The sequence below is a fragment of the Sphaerodactylus townsendi genome, linkage group LG15 (genome assembly GCF_021028975.2).
Source record: "Sphaerodactylus townsendi isolate TG3544 linkage group LG15, MPM_Stown_v2.3, whole genome shotgun sequence".
Lineage (NCBI taxonomy): Eukaryota > Metazoa > Chordata > Lepidosauria > Squamata > Sphaerodactylidae > Sphaerodactylus > Sphaerodactylus townsendi.
In genome coordinates, this window is record NC_059439.1 from 24,193,772 (window position 1) to 24,210,958 (window position 17,187).

Genomic DNA, 17,187 nt, shown 5'->3' on the forward strand with positions numbered 1-17,187 from the left:
GGAATGTATGGTACTTCTGGTTTTATGCCTAATAAAGGTTTTTGGATTGGATTGGGTTGTCTAAGAAAAGAAGAACCTCCCTGGAGTTTTCCCCACGGACCATATACCCTAGGATAAGGAGATGAAACATCCCGGTTCAACCATGGGATGTGTCAACTCAAAAGTGTGATTTGCTCCCTCACTTGGATTGGGCTGTTAGTGTTCTATTGCTGAACATCATTGTTACTATGTGAAAAACGTGTTTCTTTGTTGAATCCTGTATTTTATTGCTCTTTGCTCAAAGGTTTTCAGAGTAGCATGCTTGGACTTTCCAAATGTCCCCCTAATTGTGGCTGTGTGCATTACAACTTGGTGAAGTTAGTACTTCATTGTGAAAAGTTCATTGGTATACACAACTGTGTGACTTTCTTTGAAAATAATCGTGTTTAAATCACTTGTCCATTAGGAATTCGACTGACAGATAGGAAGTTGGGCCCCCTGTAATTATCCAAAGGACTGTAATTAATTCAGTGACGGCCTGAATTTCCCTGCACAAAACAAGCAGCAGTCAGGAAAATAAGTGTTCAGAACTACAGTGTCATGTGGCATGTACTGCTCTTTGTTTCAGAACTGGAGACAGCAAGAAGCCTGCTGGGGTGATTTATATTATAATCAAACTCTTGACTTCAGGCGAATTGGTGTTCACCTGTTCCCTATTTAGGACAATGTAACCATAGAAAGTTAACCCCTTCTTTTAACCAAAGGTGGCACACATTGGACAATAGAAAGTGCTAGCACCACAGTATATGTGTGTTACGGCTACAGATACAAACTGGGGAGCCTATTATCAGGAAAAAAAATTGCACTTAGGATGCTGATATCAGTGATGGTGGTGTTACTGGTTTTTGGACGTGTTGTGGGCAAGGTGCGTGTTATTCAGTGTGCTGCTGTGGACAGCTTACCCATTCTTCATAAGTATCTTCAGCCAGGAAATCTCATCGTCAGTGCTATTGTATCTCAGACAATTTTTGCCACCAGTCCAAAAGACTTCAAGTGCCAACCTCCTGGGATACTAAATGAAGACCATGCGTATGTAATGGAAGATTTCTTTTTTTAAAAAAAAAAATAGAATATTCCCAGTTTATATTTTCCACCTGAATAATCAAATAGGTTCCCTTCACATTTTGCTATTTCCATTTCAAGAGATTGTGTCAGACCCAGATCTGCATCACCATTACATATAGAGACATCTCAAGGTGGGAGGGAGGTCCAAGTCAAAGCCAGTATTTTCTCTAAAGAATGAAGTTGCTCATGATCCTAGGCAAACTGAGGATTTGGTTAATGTGATAGTTTGGTATCCAAATATGTGGTGATCATGATGCTATTTCATCAAGATTCCTTAGCATGATGAAATCAATAAAAATGAATAACTTCCTTGGCATGTACAGGTAACTCTGTGGTGTTTAATACTACATTTAGTAAATCAAAATCATATGTCACCAACTTTGGTCCATCTGTTAATGCTCAATGTGTTAATATGGTTATGTTGAAAGAGATCAAGCTGGATATATGTTTACTAAATAATTCTATTTAGTTGTCTTTTGTATATACGTACGTCACTATCTCCATATTTTTTAAACTTAAGTCTAATCTGGTAAATAATCTTATCAGAGACTGGGTGCAGTGTGAAGGGGTGGGATGTTTCAAACCTTGTAGCAGCTTTGTGGCACCTAAGGACAGAGAGATGAAGCTTGGCACCTCTCTGCATCTAGTGATAGTTGTTGGCTGTGAGAAAGAAGGCTAACAAAGGCACAAGCAAACTTTAGAGCCAGAGGGGACTGCCCCCCCCAAAAAAATATGAAATCAATCTTTAGCAGAGGCCACCCTCAAAAGTATAAGGTCATTTGAATGAGCAGTGATTTGGACCAATGACTTAGTTATCTGAACTAGTGAATAAACCAAGGGGAAACCTCACATGCTTATCTTGTGTGCAACATATTTAAATTTGAGGCTGGGGATGAGAGGCAGGTGTAATTGAAGGAAATGATACATTTCTGGAATCTGGGGCAATAACAATGTTGTCAGTCATGCTTACTCCAATATGAACCATGTTCAGGTATTACATAAATAGCTAAGTCTTGAATAATTATTGCCACACAAATGTTGTCTGGTAATGTCCCAATGCAACATCAATCAAAAAGGCTTTATGGCTTAGCGATTGTAATTTCACTAAAAAAGACTATGTGCATGATGCAAACAATAAATCTTTATTTTAGGTTGATCCCTCAGAACTACCAACATATACTGGCTTTGGCATTTGCTGTCAAGGAGATCAATGAAAATCCACAGATCTTGCCAAATCTCACCCTGGGGTTTTACATTTATGAAAGCTATATGAATCCAAGATTGACGTATCGTGCTGCTCTACAACATATTTCCCCAAGAAACAGATTTGTCCCCAACTATAGGTGTGATATGCAGGACAATATAGAAGCAGCTCTTGAGGACATTCATACAGAAAATTCAGAACTTGTCCATGAACTTTTGAATATGTACAGGATCCCGCAGGTAGGCATTTGGTCTGGGATACATAATTTTGCCAGTTATTTACCCGCACCATTACAAATTAGATCCTGATTTCTTTTTACATTCTCATGGTCTGATTTAATCTGTTTTGTTTGACAACAGAATATGGTATAAGAATTCCTTTAAAGATATTTCTCAGCCTTTCTACGTCTTCATGTTAGTATTAATCTCTGAAGTATTTCTAGGTGTATGTTCTGAAGGGAATTCTATTTTTTTTAAAAAACATGCATTAAACTCATTATCAAAATTACTTTACATACTCTATGCAGTCCATACTGCAAACGATATTTCCGGAGTGGTTAAACCACTCTGCCTCGTTTACTCACAAAGCATATTCTTATTTGAATTATGTAACATTGCTGAAAAACATTTCAATTGTGGGCTGCTGTGTGGTTTCCGGGCTGCATGGCCATGTTCTAGCAGCATTCTCTCCTGACGTTTCGCCTGCATCTGTGGCTGGCATCTTCAGAGGAACTGATAGTAGGAAAGCAAGTGGAGTATATATACCTGTTGGAGTGTTCAGGGTGAGGGAAAGAACCATTGTCTATTAACAAGTAAAAGGTGCAATTAGCAAGCTAGATTTACATGTGTTGAGTGGTATCCATCCATTAGCATGTGAGTAACAATGAAGGTAGCAACATCACTAGGTGAGGGCATATGAATAGAAGTGATATAAGCATTCCTTTACAGATATTTCTCGGCTTTTCTACCTCTTTATGTTAGTATTCATCTCTGAAGTAGTTCTAGGTCTATGTTCTGAGGGGAATTCCATTTTTTTTAAAAAAAAACATGCATTGAACTCATTATCAAAATTACTTTGCATACTCTATGCAGTCCATACTGCATACAATACTTCTATAGTGGTTAAACTCTCTGGCTGGTTTATTTCTACTGTGGGGCCAGGACCGCGTTACTGGTCCTACACAGCTGAGTTAGTTTTGAGAAAAACTTAAAATTTGAAATAAAAGCAAAAGATATCTGACATTAGACACAAACAGACAGTTTTTACTTAGCAGAATATAGATAAGATTACAGAAGGTGACCTCTCCCGAGGGAGAGACACACCCCAGTGCTCTTGATTGAGAGACATGGAATTTAGAACGTTACAGGAGGTTACCCCTCCCGGGTGGCTCTCGAAAGAGGCACACCCTCTAGAGGAAGAACCTTATTTTTTATAGATGCAAAGACGTCACACAATCCATCCCCTTAAGTTTCACGTATTACAAGCATGTATGGTCAAATCCCATTGGTCAGATCTGTCTCCTGGTCACATGAAGACAGCCTGTATTCTACGTATATTCACATTCCTTCCATAATTCAAACGCTGCTAGCGCATGCCCTCTCTGTCTGCCCATATGCAAAAGGGGCAGCCATAAAGCTAGCTTGCTCCTCCAAGAAAAACCCGTTTTGCTAAGTTTCTCCCAGAGAGAGAGCTGTCCTTAGGCAATGCAGAATTTAACATACTTTTAGATCCTTCGATTCTAATACAATGATTTTTCCTATTAACAAATATTGATTCTAACAACAATTATGCCTTTGATTCTAAGACAATAGAATTATGATCAAACACTAATACATGTGAATATCTCATTATCATTTATGTGTTCATTTAACTATATAGAAAAACACTTTGTAATTTAACTAATCACATTCATTTCTAACCCAAAAACCAAAGTTATAAAATGCATTTGTCTTCTGTCACGTAGTAACCTGTAGTTACAAGATGCTAAAGATGTTATCTTAGCTGGCCTGCATAGTCACTGACAAGCCTGGCCTTTTGACCTACTGCAAAAATGCAGGCTTTTGGTCACTTACACAGAAGCTCCCATTTTGATTCTTAGCTTCTTTGGTTCATTTGGATTTTCCATATTTCTTGATTAAATACAATTTATACACATTCTGGCCTGTCTCCACACTACTCACCAAGCATATTCTGATTTGAATTATGTAACATTGCTGAATAACAGCTCAATTGTGCATTAATGTCAGCCATTTACTATGGATGGAAAAGTACATTTTGGGAACAAAACACAGTCTATTGTTGGCACATTACTACAGATATCTCAGAAATAGGAAAATGATCAAGAATTAGCTTCCCATATCCTTAAATCAAGCCCTGAAGCAGAAGTGCAGTGAGGAAAATTTGAGCTCCTCTTGCTTTAAAACCATAGAGGACAGGAAGTAGGAGCTATATATTTTTGGCACTGTGTATGTGTGGCCATGTACTATTTGCATGTTTTTTTCTAGCTCCTCTGATTGACAGAGCAAGTATGAACACAAGAACATAAGAAACAGCCTGCTGCATCAGACCAGAGTCCATCTAGTCCAGCACTCTGCTACTCGCAGTGGCCCACCAGGTGCCTTTGGGAGCTTACATACAGGATGTGGCTTTCTGCTGCTGCTGCTGCTCCCGAGCACCTGGTCTGCTAAGGCATTTGCAATCTCAGATCAAAGAGGATCAAGATTGGTAGCCATAGATTGACTTCTCCTCCATAAATCTGTCCAAGCCCCTTTTAAAGCTATCCAGGTTAGTAGCCATCACCACCTCCTGTGGCAGCATATTCCAAACACCAATCACACGTTGCGTGAAGAAGTGTTTCCTTTTATTAGTCCTAATTCTTCCCCCCAGCATTTTCAATGAATGCCCCCTGGTTCTAGTATTGTGAGAAAGAGAGAAAAATGTCTCTCTGTCAACATTTTCTACCCCATGCATAATTTTATGGACTTCAATCATATCCCCCCTCAGATGTCTCCTCTCCAAACTAAAGAGTCCCAAACGCTGCAGCCTCTCCTCATAAGGAAGGTGCTCCAGACCCTCAATCATCCTCGTTGCCCTTCTCTGCACTTTTTCTATCTCTTCTATATCCTTTTTGAGATGTGGCGACCAGAACTGAACACAGTACTCCCAAGTGCGGTCGCACCACTGCTCTTTATAAGGGCATGACAATCTTTGAAGTTTTATTATCAACTCCTTTCCTAATTATCCCCAGCATAGAGTTTGCCTTTTTCACAGCTGCCATGCAGTGAGTTGACATTCCCACGGAACTATCAACCAAGACTAAGAACTATCAACTAAGAACTATCAACAAAGTAGGCAGCAAGATGCTGCTAATGGAGCTTGGTGCTGCAAGAGCTACTTTGCTTTCTCTCACTGAAAAACCCTTTAGCTTCTTAACATTATTGCTACTGGGTGGGACATTTTTGCTGCTTTGTACATTCAGGTATGATTTACACAAAGGATCTGACCAGGTGGACAGATTTATAACAGCCACGTTGACTCCCTCCCAAAGTGGCAATGTGCTCCTCAGTTTAATGGTTACACGGAAATAGATGTGAGTTTAGCCTGGTTCCTTTGATGTTGAGAGAAATGGTTGTTTATTTGCTGGCCTCAAGAAAAGCATCTCTGTTTTTCCCTGTAATGTCACAAATACGTTTATTTTACAAAGTAATACATTAAGGTAATATGAACTGGTTATTAGCTTTATATATTATCCCTGGTTTTTGCAAGCCCTGCCAATGGCTAGAAACTCACCATAATTCTTTTTAAATATCTCATTCTGTTCTCTCTTATTTCTTATTTATATTTGTTCATATTTTATGGTCCTTATAAGAAACCGTGAAATATACCAATGCATGCACATGCACCTCTTTCATTTCTTAAATCTATCTTCAGATCTTATATGGTCCTGCTCCAGTGATGATGGATAACAGCCAACTTCCATCCTTCTATACGATGGTCCCCAACGAAATACAACAATACCTGGGGATTCTCCAATTACTTCTGCATTTCAACTGGATATGGATTGGGTTTTTTACTATGAATGGTGAGATTTTAGAATGGTTCAGGCAGAGGCTGTTTCCTGTCTTTTCCCAGCATGGCATCTGTTTTACCTTCATGTACTCAAAGCCAGAAATGACACACAATCAATTTACGACAGACTTTCATAAAAGCTTTTCAGCGCTGTATGTAAAAATGTTGGGGAGCTCTGCTAATGTCATCATCTTTGGAGGACATGCTCGCAATATGATACATTTCAGATGTACCATCATGCAAAGTGAGCACATGCGGCCAAAACCAAAAGGTAAAGTGTGGATTGTAACAGCTCACGCAGAACTGAAAGCCTATAGCGAGGGAAAATGTGGGGATGTGCAAATCTTCCACGGCATGATATCAGTTGCAACTCACTCCAATGAACTTCAGGGATTCCAAGAATTTTTCAAGAGCAGAAAGCCATCCAGGGTGGAGGGAGATGTTTTTCTCAGGGACTTCTGGTCATACACATTTCATTGTGCATTCCCAAATTCAGTTCTCGGCTACGTGCATCAGACTAACTGCACTGGAGATGAGACCCTGAAGGACCTTCCTGCATCTGAAATGAGCATGACTGGCCACAGCTACAGCATCTATAATGCGATCTATGCTTTTGCATATGCTTTGCATGCATTACATTCTACAAAAGTCAGACATGGAGAGAGAAGGAAGCTTCAAAGTCAGCAACCCTGGCAGGTAGCTCATCCCTCTGGTAATCTGGAGATCAATATTGTCACAGGCTGAAAGCATTTGCAACACAAATGTTCTCTCACCTACACTGAAGTTCCAGAAGGGTCCAATACTCATAGGTTTTCTATCTTATAAAGGGTTATTGGGGCATTCTGCTGTGAGATTTTAGATTGTCTTTGGGCTTTTCAAATGTGGTTTTATTGTGATTTTATCATTGTTGAGTTTTTTGTGATTTTTATGGTAACCTGGCCTGTAACAATGATAAAAAGCAGAGAATAAGTGCCAATAAATATATATATAAATACCTGAACAAATAAATACATCAATAAATAAACACAGTGGGTGCCCAGTGATGGCCACATACATAATCATTCATTTGGTTGTTTGAAACATCAGTTTGCAATGAACAAAACTGCTACTATTATTTTGATACATATTGCTTTTTTTGTTAGTTTGAGGCTATGTTCTAACAAAGAAGATTGCACAAGATTAAATTTTCATTAAATAATATTCACATGTCCTCTAAATTCATTATCCATTTATTTGTGGGAGAAAGAATATACTTGTTTCTATTCCAGGCTCAGATAAGTTTACAATCTACATTCAAATGAAAAGCAGATGCATTGAACTCTCCTTACAAACAATCTGCAGTTCTAAGTGTTGCTGATGTTGCTTATGCTTTGCATGCTATGCGTTCTTCAAAAGTTCAAGCAAAGATGCAATGAAAAAGGAAGATTCAAAATCAGCAACCCTGGCAGGTAGTGCATCCCCTTTGTAATCTGGAGGTCAACATTGTCACATGCTGAGACTATTTTCCACACAAGTGTTCCCTTATTTACACTAAAGTTCCATAAAAGTAGTTCTTAATTTCACCACACGCAACTTGGAATCACTTGGAATTTGTTGCTCGTGCCAGTCAAATTAAATTAGATGTATAATTAAAGTCTTAATTTCCTCCAGTGTTTTCTGACAAAATGTCCTAATCCAATACAAATACATGCAAGTACATGCCTGATCACTAGGAATATGTCAATTGGAATTCTCAAACTGAAAAATAGTGATATACACAGCCCATTGTTTATTTATTTATTTTATTCCATTTTTAACCCGCCAATCGACCAAAGGGTTCAAGGCGCCTTGCGAAATAATTAAAGCATAATACAATCGTTGAAAAGTATACAAAAAATACTGAAAAAATAAATATTAACATATAAATATTATAATATAGATATTAAAATTAAAAATTTAGAAGTTCTCTGAACAAATCACTGGTGTATGTAGACACAGGAAGTGGTAGTCAATGGAATCTTTTTTTGTATATTTGGGGTTTTTTTGGTAGTTGCGAACTTCTGTTTCATTTTTCAATATAGCTCCATCACTTTCTTGGACGCATCTCATTTAACAACAGTGCTGGAGACCAGATTTCCTTTGACCACAACAGAGAATTGGCAGCAGAATTTGATATTATCAGCTGGTTAACATTTCCCAATCAATCTGTTGTTGGGGGGAGGTGAAAGGATTGGCAGAGATCTCCTCCCAAGGAGCACATTCAACTTTCAAAATCTTCAGATATCTAGAAGGAATCCATGGAGTATGCTCCACTCCCGATTTAACCAGGTAGGACCGGAAAACAGCTTTTTTAGCAAATATGGCACGATGGAATGGAAGAGTATCTGTGTTCAGGAATGTTCTCTCATTATTCTTTGGAAATTAACAGTAGGTGTGAGCTCTCTTTATCCTTAGGAATTTAAAGCTAGATACTGTAGATACTGTGAAGAGTTCAAATCTGAGCCACCTTCTTTCAAATGCCACATGAGTTTTGGAGGGAGTATTGCGGTCCAGACTCGGCTCTTTGCTGCCAGCAGCTTTCCAAAAACACACTGAGTTTGGAGGCTGGCCGATGTTTTGCAATCAGACTCAGTAACCAAAAAAAACAATTAAAAAAACTAGAAAAGCCAATATGATTTTTTTTCTACTTTAAAAAAAAGAATTCTGGATCTTTTCAACCAAAACCAGAAAAAAATCAGAAAAAGAAAATAGTGTAAACCCCAATTTCAAGCTTTTATTCCATGATAAACACTCTATTGATTTGATTTAGGTACAACCTCTGTCATTGTGCAGTGAGAATTGCAATCCTGGGTATAGGATGACAAAGCGAGAAGGGGAGCCTTTCTGCTGTTATGATTGTCTCCAATGTCCAGAAGGGACAATCTCTGATCATCACGGTAAGAGATGTACAGTACAGAGTCATCGGATGAGTTGGCTGTATCTTTGTACAAATATGCCTGCAAGAGGAGCAAGATATAAAATATAGAAAGGTCTCAGGATTAGATGCTAAGTTACAAAGAAACTGAAAGCTGACAGCAAACATCAAAGGCCAATATCAATTATTACAGACGTTCCTATACTTGCTTCATCTTTTAACATTGTTTCAAGGCAAAACATCCACTCATCAAGCAAGGCATTTTTTCTTTCCGATGTAGATGTCAGAAAAATGTACAGTGTACTGACAGTCACAGAAAACCCCAAGGAAAATCTGTATGCAAAAAAGTTTCAAATAAAATGTGAAACCCATTTGAGTCAGAAAGTGGTTATTAAACTGTTTGAAAATATTTCTTACAGTTTGCAGTCAGCTTTGAATCTCATTGACCATCCACCACATTAGTTATGCAAGAGAAAGTGTTTTAGAATGTTTGTTCAATTTTGGAATTGTTACATTTCTGGTAAAGTTAGACTGCAAGTAAATGAACAATATGGGAAGTTTACTTGACTTAAAACACTGTCTCTTCCCTGCTTTTGCAGACATGGCGGATTGTTTCCGATGCTCAGTTGATCATTTTCCGAACAAGAACCAGAATTATTGCATTCCCAAGAGGGTGAGCTTCTTATCAAGAACCTTTGGGAGCCAGTTTTCTTTTGGTCTCTCTGTCCCTGTCTTTGATCACAGTCTTGGTACTTGGAATATTTATAAAGCACCACAACACTCCCATAGTGAAAGCAAACAACCAGAGCCTGACATACACTCTTCTCAACTTGCTTCTACTCTGCTTCCTGTGTGCCTTGTTATTCATTGGCAAACCTGGAAAAATAATGTGTCTCATTCGCCAACCTGCTTTTGGTATCATTTTCTCCACTGCAGTTGCTTCTGTGTTAGCAAAAACGATCACAGTGATTGTGGCTTTCATGGCCACCAAGCCTGGAAGCAGGATGAGGAAATGGGTGGGGAAAAGACTGTCACTTTCCATTGTCCTTTCCTGTTCCTTTATTCAAGTCTGTATTTGTACCATTTGGCTAGTAAATTCCCCACCATTCCCAGATGTTGATATGCATTCAATGACAGATAAGGTTGTATTGGAATGTAATGATGCCTCTCCTACTATGTTTTATTGTGTTTTGGGCTATATGGGCCTCCTGGCTAGCGTGAGCTTCCTGGTGGCTTTCATTGCTCGGAAACTACCCGGCAGTTTCAATGAAGCCAAGTTCATCACTTTCAGCATGCTGATCTTTTGCACCGTTTGGTTATCCTTTGTTCCAGCCTACTTGAGTATCAAAGGGAAATACATGGTGGCTGTGGAGATCTTCTCTATCTTAGCCTCCAGTGCTGGCTTACTGGGCTTCATCTTTTTCCCCAAATGCTACATTATTGTACTTAGAACTGAGCTGAATAACAAAGAACATCTAATAAGGAAAAAATAGAGAATGTGTTTTATCCATCTAAGGTTATGACATACACTCTAGTTTCATAGCAATGGAATTATTCCATTAGAGTGTAAAAACAGTTTTGCTTTCTTGTAACTTTGTTCATGTAGTGGCTCTTTGTGCAAGCACACCTTCACTTATGCAGGTCAGGCACAGAACATTTTATTTAGCATTTTAAGAGCTTATAATTATTAGATGAGTACTTTCCTCACCCAGCCTCTGGCTGGGGTGATTTTGTGCCGAATAATGGCATTTAGCTTTTCTGAACTTTGTCTGCGTATTTTTTTAAGTAGCTGCAAGCTTGGAAGAAGTCAATATATGGCTCTCCCCAAGGCTGAACTCATACTCTACGTGGTTGTCAGATGCCTGCAGGTTAGAGCCACAAGGGTGGCATGACTCGAAAGGTTCCATTTTAGCTCACCACAAGGTGATGCAGATCGTTTTTCAAAGGACTAACACCCCCCCCCCAATAAAAAAAATGAAAACACTCCAGGCCAAAAAGTCATCCTAAAATAACTTCTCATTCCCAACCAGGAAGTTTGGCTGACAACTCTGTAAGAACATAACCATTCCATATGACAGCCCTCCTTCATGGGTCATATGATCCTGGGTGGGAAGAGCAGCTAGCCCAGGTTTGTGACTGGGAGGAAGAGAGGAATCATCTAATAACTAAAAGCTCTTCAAATGCTAACCAAAATTCTCTGCAGTTGGCCTGCACAAGCACAGTACCCATGTAGGACTGCACAGAGGACACAATGATGAACACTGACATTGGTAACACCAGTATGGAAAAAAATAATGGAGAAATTGTATGCACCTAAGTAAATAAGTTACATAATCCTTTCATGGATATGAAATCATTTCACAGAAGGATAAATATTGATGCTTCCTACTGCCACTATTGTTAAGCAACTTTTGATAGACCAAGCAGTGGCGTAGTGGCTAAGAGGCAGTGGCTAAGAGCAGATGCATTCTGATCTGGAGGAACCGGGTTTGATTCCCCGCTCTGCCGCTTGAGCTGTGGAGGCTTATCTGGGGAATTCAGACTAGCTATACACTCCCACACACGCCAGCTGGGTGACCTTGGGCTAGCCACAGCTTCTTGGAGCTCTCTCAGTCCCACCCACCTCACAGGGTGTTTGTTGTGAGGGGGGAAGGGCAAGTCTCTTTGAGTCTTCTACAGGAGAGAAAGGGGGGATATAAATCCAAACTCTTCTTCTTCTTTCATTTCAATAAGACTAAGTGGAGAGAGCAGAACGCACTTCTGCTTCCAGTGGTTTAAATGCATGGATATGGAAATTTATACACATAGTTCTAGCACTATTCTTCAAACAAAAAACAGCTGCTAATCAGGGAAAATCAACAAAGAAGCTGTGAATTTTATAAAGGATTCTTGAAAATTCTTCCTGAAGGATATAAATATTGCCACTTCCATATGGCTTAGACTTATGCTAAGTCACTCACCTATCTAAACACAATTATTTAACCTTTCTTGGAATTTCAAGAGAAAGACTGCAGTTTATTTCTGTTTCTGGTAGTTTAAATGCACAGTTATGAAAATCTATAGACATATTTCCCTCATCTTCCTCTGCTATGAATTATGAATTTATACAAAAGAAATTCAAAAAATGCTTCATCTGGAAGTTTGGAAGAGTATCTGACTAATTTGCATAGTTTTCTTGGAGCAATATTTTAAAGTGATTCTGAATAGCATCTTTTTCAAGTTTCCATGAGGAGGATAGAAGATAATGACAATAGTCATCTTTTGTTACATTCAGGATCGATTATATAATTTTTATGACTATATTCACAACTTAACAATATAGTTAAGCATACCATATTAAAATCTAACATGATGGAATATTAATTATGATGACTTTGAATTTAATGGTTGTTCCGATTCTTGATTTATAAGAATGGATGGCACTGAAAATTAAACAAAATAATTTAAAACTGTCTTTCTCTGTCACATGCACACTCACAAAGACACAAGCAGACAATAGTCAAGAAGCAAAGGAAAGGCACAGTTCACAGATCACTGAAAGAGCAACGCTGAGTAAATGTTTGACATTCTCATTCAAAGCAATCAGATAATTTTCATGGTGTTAATTTAGATTTGTTTGGTTGTCTAAGAAAAGAAAAACCTTCCTGGCGTTTCCCCACTGACCATATACCCTGGGATAAGGAGCTGAAACATCCCCGTTTGGCCATGACTTCCACATAGCTCCTGGGTCTAACTTGGGCCCACCCTACATGATTTCCCTTAACCCACAGAAACAATGCAGGTTGCTGTTGCACCTTCGCACATGTGTGCGTATATCTTTTTACTGACCTCTCACTGATGCGTAGCTATGCAGGCATGCAGCCATGCACAAAAGAACTCCCACAGCCATGCTGATGTCTCACTATACCACAGTACAACCATTTGTACCTGCATGGCTATGCAGATGTAAGCTGGGAAATTTTTTAAAAGGAAAGCACAGCTGAATGAAGTGCCTACTGCCTGGCCATTAACTCGCAAGCATCTGCAGCAAAGGATTTTTAAAAGACTTTTGAATAGTGTGATACTAAAAAAAAACAGTTTGTGGAAAATAGCACAGGGCAGACTCACTTTAGGGGCAGGAGTCAGGACCTATGTGAAGTTCCCCTCCCCAAAGCATAAGCATAAGCATAAGTATTTGTTGTCATTGTGCACACACAACGAAAATTTACAGCAGCATTCCTCGATGCACACAATTTCATACTCATATCCCGTCCTCACTTTCCTTCCTCCACCCATCCCTCCACAGCCCCAAACACATCATCACGAAGCCCCGAAGTTCAGCATCGCCACAGCTGTAAAGTAGAAGCTGTCTCTAAGCCTAGTTTTGATAGACCTGTATCGTCTGCCGGATGGTAACAGTTCAAAAAGAGAGAGTGCTGGATGAGATGGGTCTCTCAGAATATTCTGGGCTTTCTTTAGGCTTTGGGAATTATAGAGTTCTTCCAAGGAGGGGAGAGGAGAAACCAAGGAAGGGAGAGGAGAAACCATTTTTTACTGTCCTTAACCCATGTTTATTGGCATAAGAGGAAAGGGCCTGAAAGCACATGATTCAACCACACACACATACACACATTGTAATAGAAAATGGCAAGCACACACAACTGCAGTTTATAGGGGTGTGCACATGGATTTGCTGAAATGACAAAAATAGATACCCTTTAATAGCATCTGAAATAGCCAAATTGGATGGTTTGCAAATAATTCCGTTACCGGCTTAAACCCTTTGAGGAGTGATGACACAGACAGTGAAGAAGGCTCCAAGACAGTAAGAAGTACAAATGTACTTCCGCGTATTCACAGAAATACAGTTAGTGACAAGAGATAGACCAGGTTCAATTATTTCATGTTAAAGATTGTGAGGAAATAATGAGACTGAACAGCAATATCATTGTTGTGTTCCTAAAGATGTTCAGTATAGTTTTCTAGATCCAAATCGTGGACTGTGTGCGGATAGATTTGCATTTGTGGCATGAATGGTGCTACTTCTGTTGGCTCACATCATGTGCAGGACTCATGGTGTTCAAAGTGGCATGTAAACATTTTATTTGAACAGATCTGGACCTTGGTTGCATTGCTTCTTAGACTTAAGGTTTTCTCCCCATTTGCCAAGTTTTAGTGAAAAACAAGATCAAGGAACACTTCTTTATGAGACAGAAATATTACATCCATCCAGGTTTCTGCTTTGGGAATACATGCAGTCTTCATTATTAGAACACCAATGAGCCAAATCCTTATCCTGCCCCTAAATGTTCCTGTCTATTCAACGGTCGTTTCTCCACTTACCTGGGTGAGTGGTTGCTGCGCGCTTCTCCCAGTGCGCGTCATTTCTGACGCATGCCCGGGCTTCCCCACAACCCCGCACTCTGCGTGGGGTCATCAAAAGGTGCCATTTCAAAAGGTGCCAGGAATGTTGTGCGCTGAGGGGGCGTGACAGTGGCAGCGTTGGGGCGGCTGCGTTGTCGCCGCCCCTGTTATGGGGAGTGCCGGGGGACCCCGTGCTACTTGGGGAGAGTAGCGCGGGGCACAAGGTAAGTGGGGAAACGCTCAACATTACTTTCATAGTGGTCGTACATAATTGGAACTTTCATGTGGAGCCTTCATGAGGAGAAGTGAGAATCAAACCTGATTTTTCAGATTAGAGGCCTTTACTCTTTACCTGTACATCACTCTATTAACTATTTTTATACATGTTATTCTTGCCCCTGTTCTGCCTGTTCACAACCAGGGCTGAAAGCTGAGCTTGAATATAAGCGAAAGCACTGAACAGGGTTAAGTTTTGCCATTATAACTTCTGGCCCAACTATGCTGAAATTAAAGTAGCATTTCCCCAAAGTCAAACCTTCCTGGTTGACCCACTAAAGTAGACAGAAGATTTATTATGAAATCATAACAAATGTGTTTCCTTCAGATGTGCCACGGAAAACCACTTGGAGGAGGAGATGGTCTTCTTAGTAATTATCGCAATCCCTATGATTAATCCTGCTGCACATTGAAATCCGTAAGGGAATCTATAGACTGTTTCCAAAACTGGTAACGGAGAGTATAAATTTTGCTTTGAATTTACCATATTCAATTCAGATACTGGCATAGGAGCACGAGACAGAAAAGACTGTTTAGATAGTTTTAAATTTAGTGGCTACAGGGGTACCTAAACAGAGGGTTCAAAAGTGGGGGGAACCATTCAGTATGATATTGTTCGATGCAATGCTTCTACTGCTGCTCCTACTCACTTTTTGCAGGACACATATCACTAAGTGCACTGTCAGTGATCCACTCCCTATATTTCACAAGTATTACCAAGAAGGAGATGCTGTAATTGGGTCAATCGGTTCTCATATCTATGTCCCTTCAGAAATGATGTCCTTCAAGGACCAGCCTCATTTCACATCATATAGCATTCCCTTGTAAGGAGCTTTTTCTTTTTTGGCCCATCTTAAAGGGGCTGGGGGCTGGGAAAGGCTGTGAGGGGAAGCCCCTTCCCACAAGATCCCCGGCCTCATGTCCTGTTCCCTCACCCAGCCCAACCAGAGCCTAAAAGACCCAGCTGGGGGAAAGTAGGTCATCCAGTTAGCCAAAGAAGGTTGCCCAGCTGGGAAGAAAGTCAGACCAGCTGACAGGCCTCGGCTGCTTACACCTTTGCTGTGGCCTCCCTGGCCATTATGCCACCATGTGGGAGAAGCCCACCCAACATGAGAAAGTCACCTTTCTTCCCTCATCCCCACAGGCCTGCAAACAAGACCCAGGTAAGTCTAGGGCCCCTAGCTTTTTCTCCTATTTGTCCACAGACATGGGAAGAACAATTTTATGGATTGTCTAGAATTCCAGCTGTTTTGAGGTTTACTAGCAGTCTCCTGTGTGAGCTTTACTACCAGTCTCCATCACACTTCAATATTATAATTCTTGAAGGATCAGATGGAGACCTTGTTCTTTGAAATTTAGAAGGCACTAAATCAGAAGAAATGCCACCTACTACTGCTGGGGGGAAACCCTATTGCTCAAGCATCACATTCTCTGCAAGTTTCTGTGTAATAGGATTTGAAAGTACTTTTCCAGTATTCAATATCTGCTGAGTCCAAATTTCAATGAGGAAGTATTGGGAGTGCTGTGTTGAAGGAGGGTCACATTGTGGAATACCACACAATGTCCATGATTGTCCATGTCAATGGTTGAAAATCTCTATAACTCTCATTGTAGTGTACTGACTAAAAATTATCAGCATATCTTGGCCTTGGTGTTTGCTGTGACAGAGATCAATGGAAGTCACCAGATCTTACCCAACATCACTCTGGGCTTTAACATCTATGAAAGCTATTACAATGCAAAAGGGACATACCATGCAACAATGGAACTTTTGTCCACAAAAAATAGATTTATCCCCAACTACAGGTGTGTCATCCAAAACAACCTGATAGCAGTCATTGGAGGTCTTGAACCTGAAACTTCTCTCCACATGGCAACTATGCTAGGAATCTACAATATGTTACAGGTAGTGTACATTTTTGAAGCATAATATGATTCTGTGATTTGGAGACAGGGATGTAGTATAGTAGATAATTGAGAGTCATATCCAGGTGAAGAGAATCAAACCATAACAATTGTTAGTAACTTAGGGATAAGTTTGTTCTCTATCAATTTATTCACACAAGCATCTATAGATGTCAAAATCAGAGTGTTTCCGTTATGTTTCAATCCATGCTCACATGCCATTTTGAAGAACTAATCTTGCAGTTTTATTTCCAAACGGACTTTAACTACAGCACCAAAGATATCGTAGCAAAGATAAAATCAGGAAAAATGTAGACATTATCATACTGTGAGCCAGCTGTCATTGTTTTAGAGAAACCAACAGATGTGCATACACACAATATTTACACACCTA

General features: G+C 39.8%; 1 pseudogene; it reads left to right on the forward strand.

Moving 5' to 3' along the window:
* Positions 1 to 865: 865 nt before the first annotated feature.
* On the forward strand, positions 866 to 10,762 carry LOC125444233 (annotated as a pseudogene).
* The last annotated feature ends 6,425 nt before the right edge of the window (positions 10,763 to 17,187 follow it).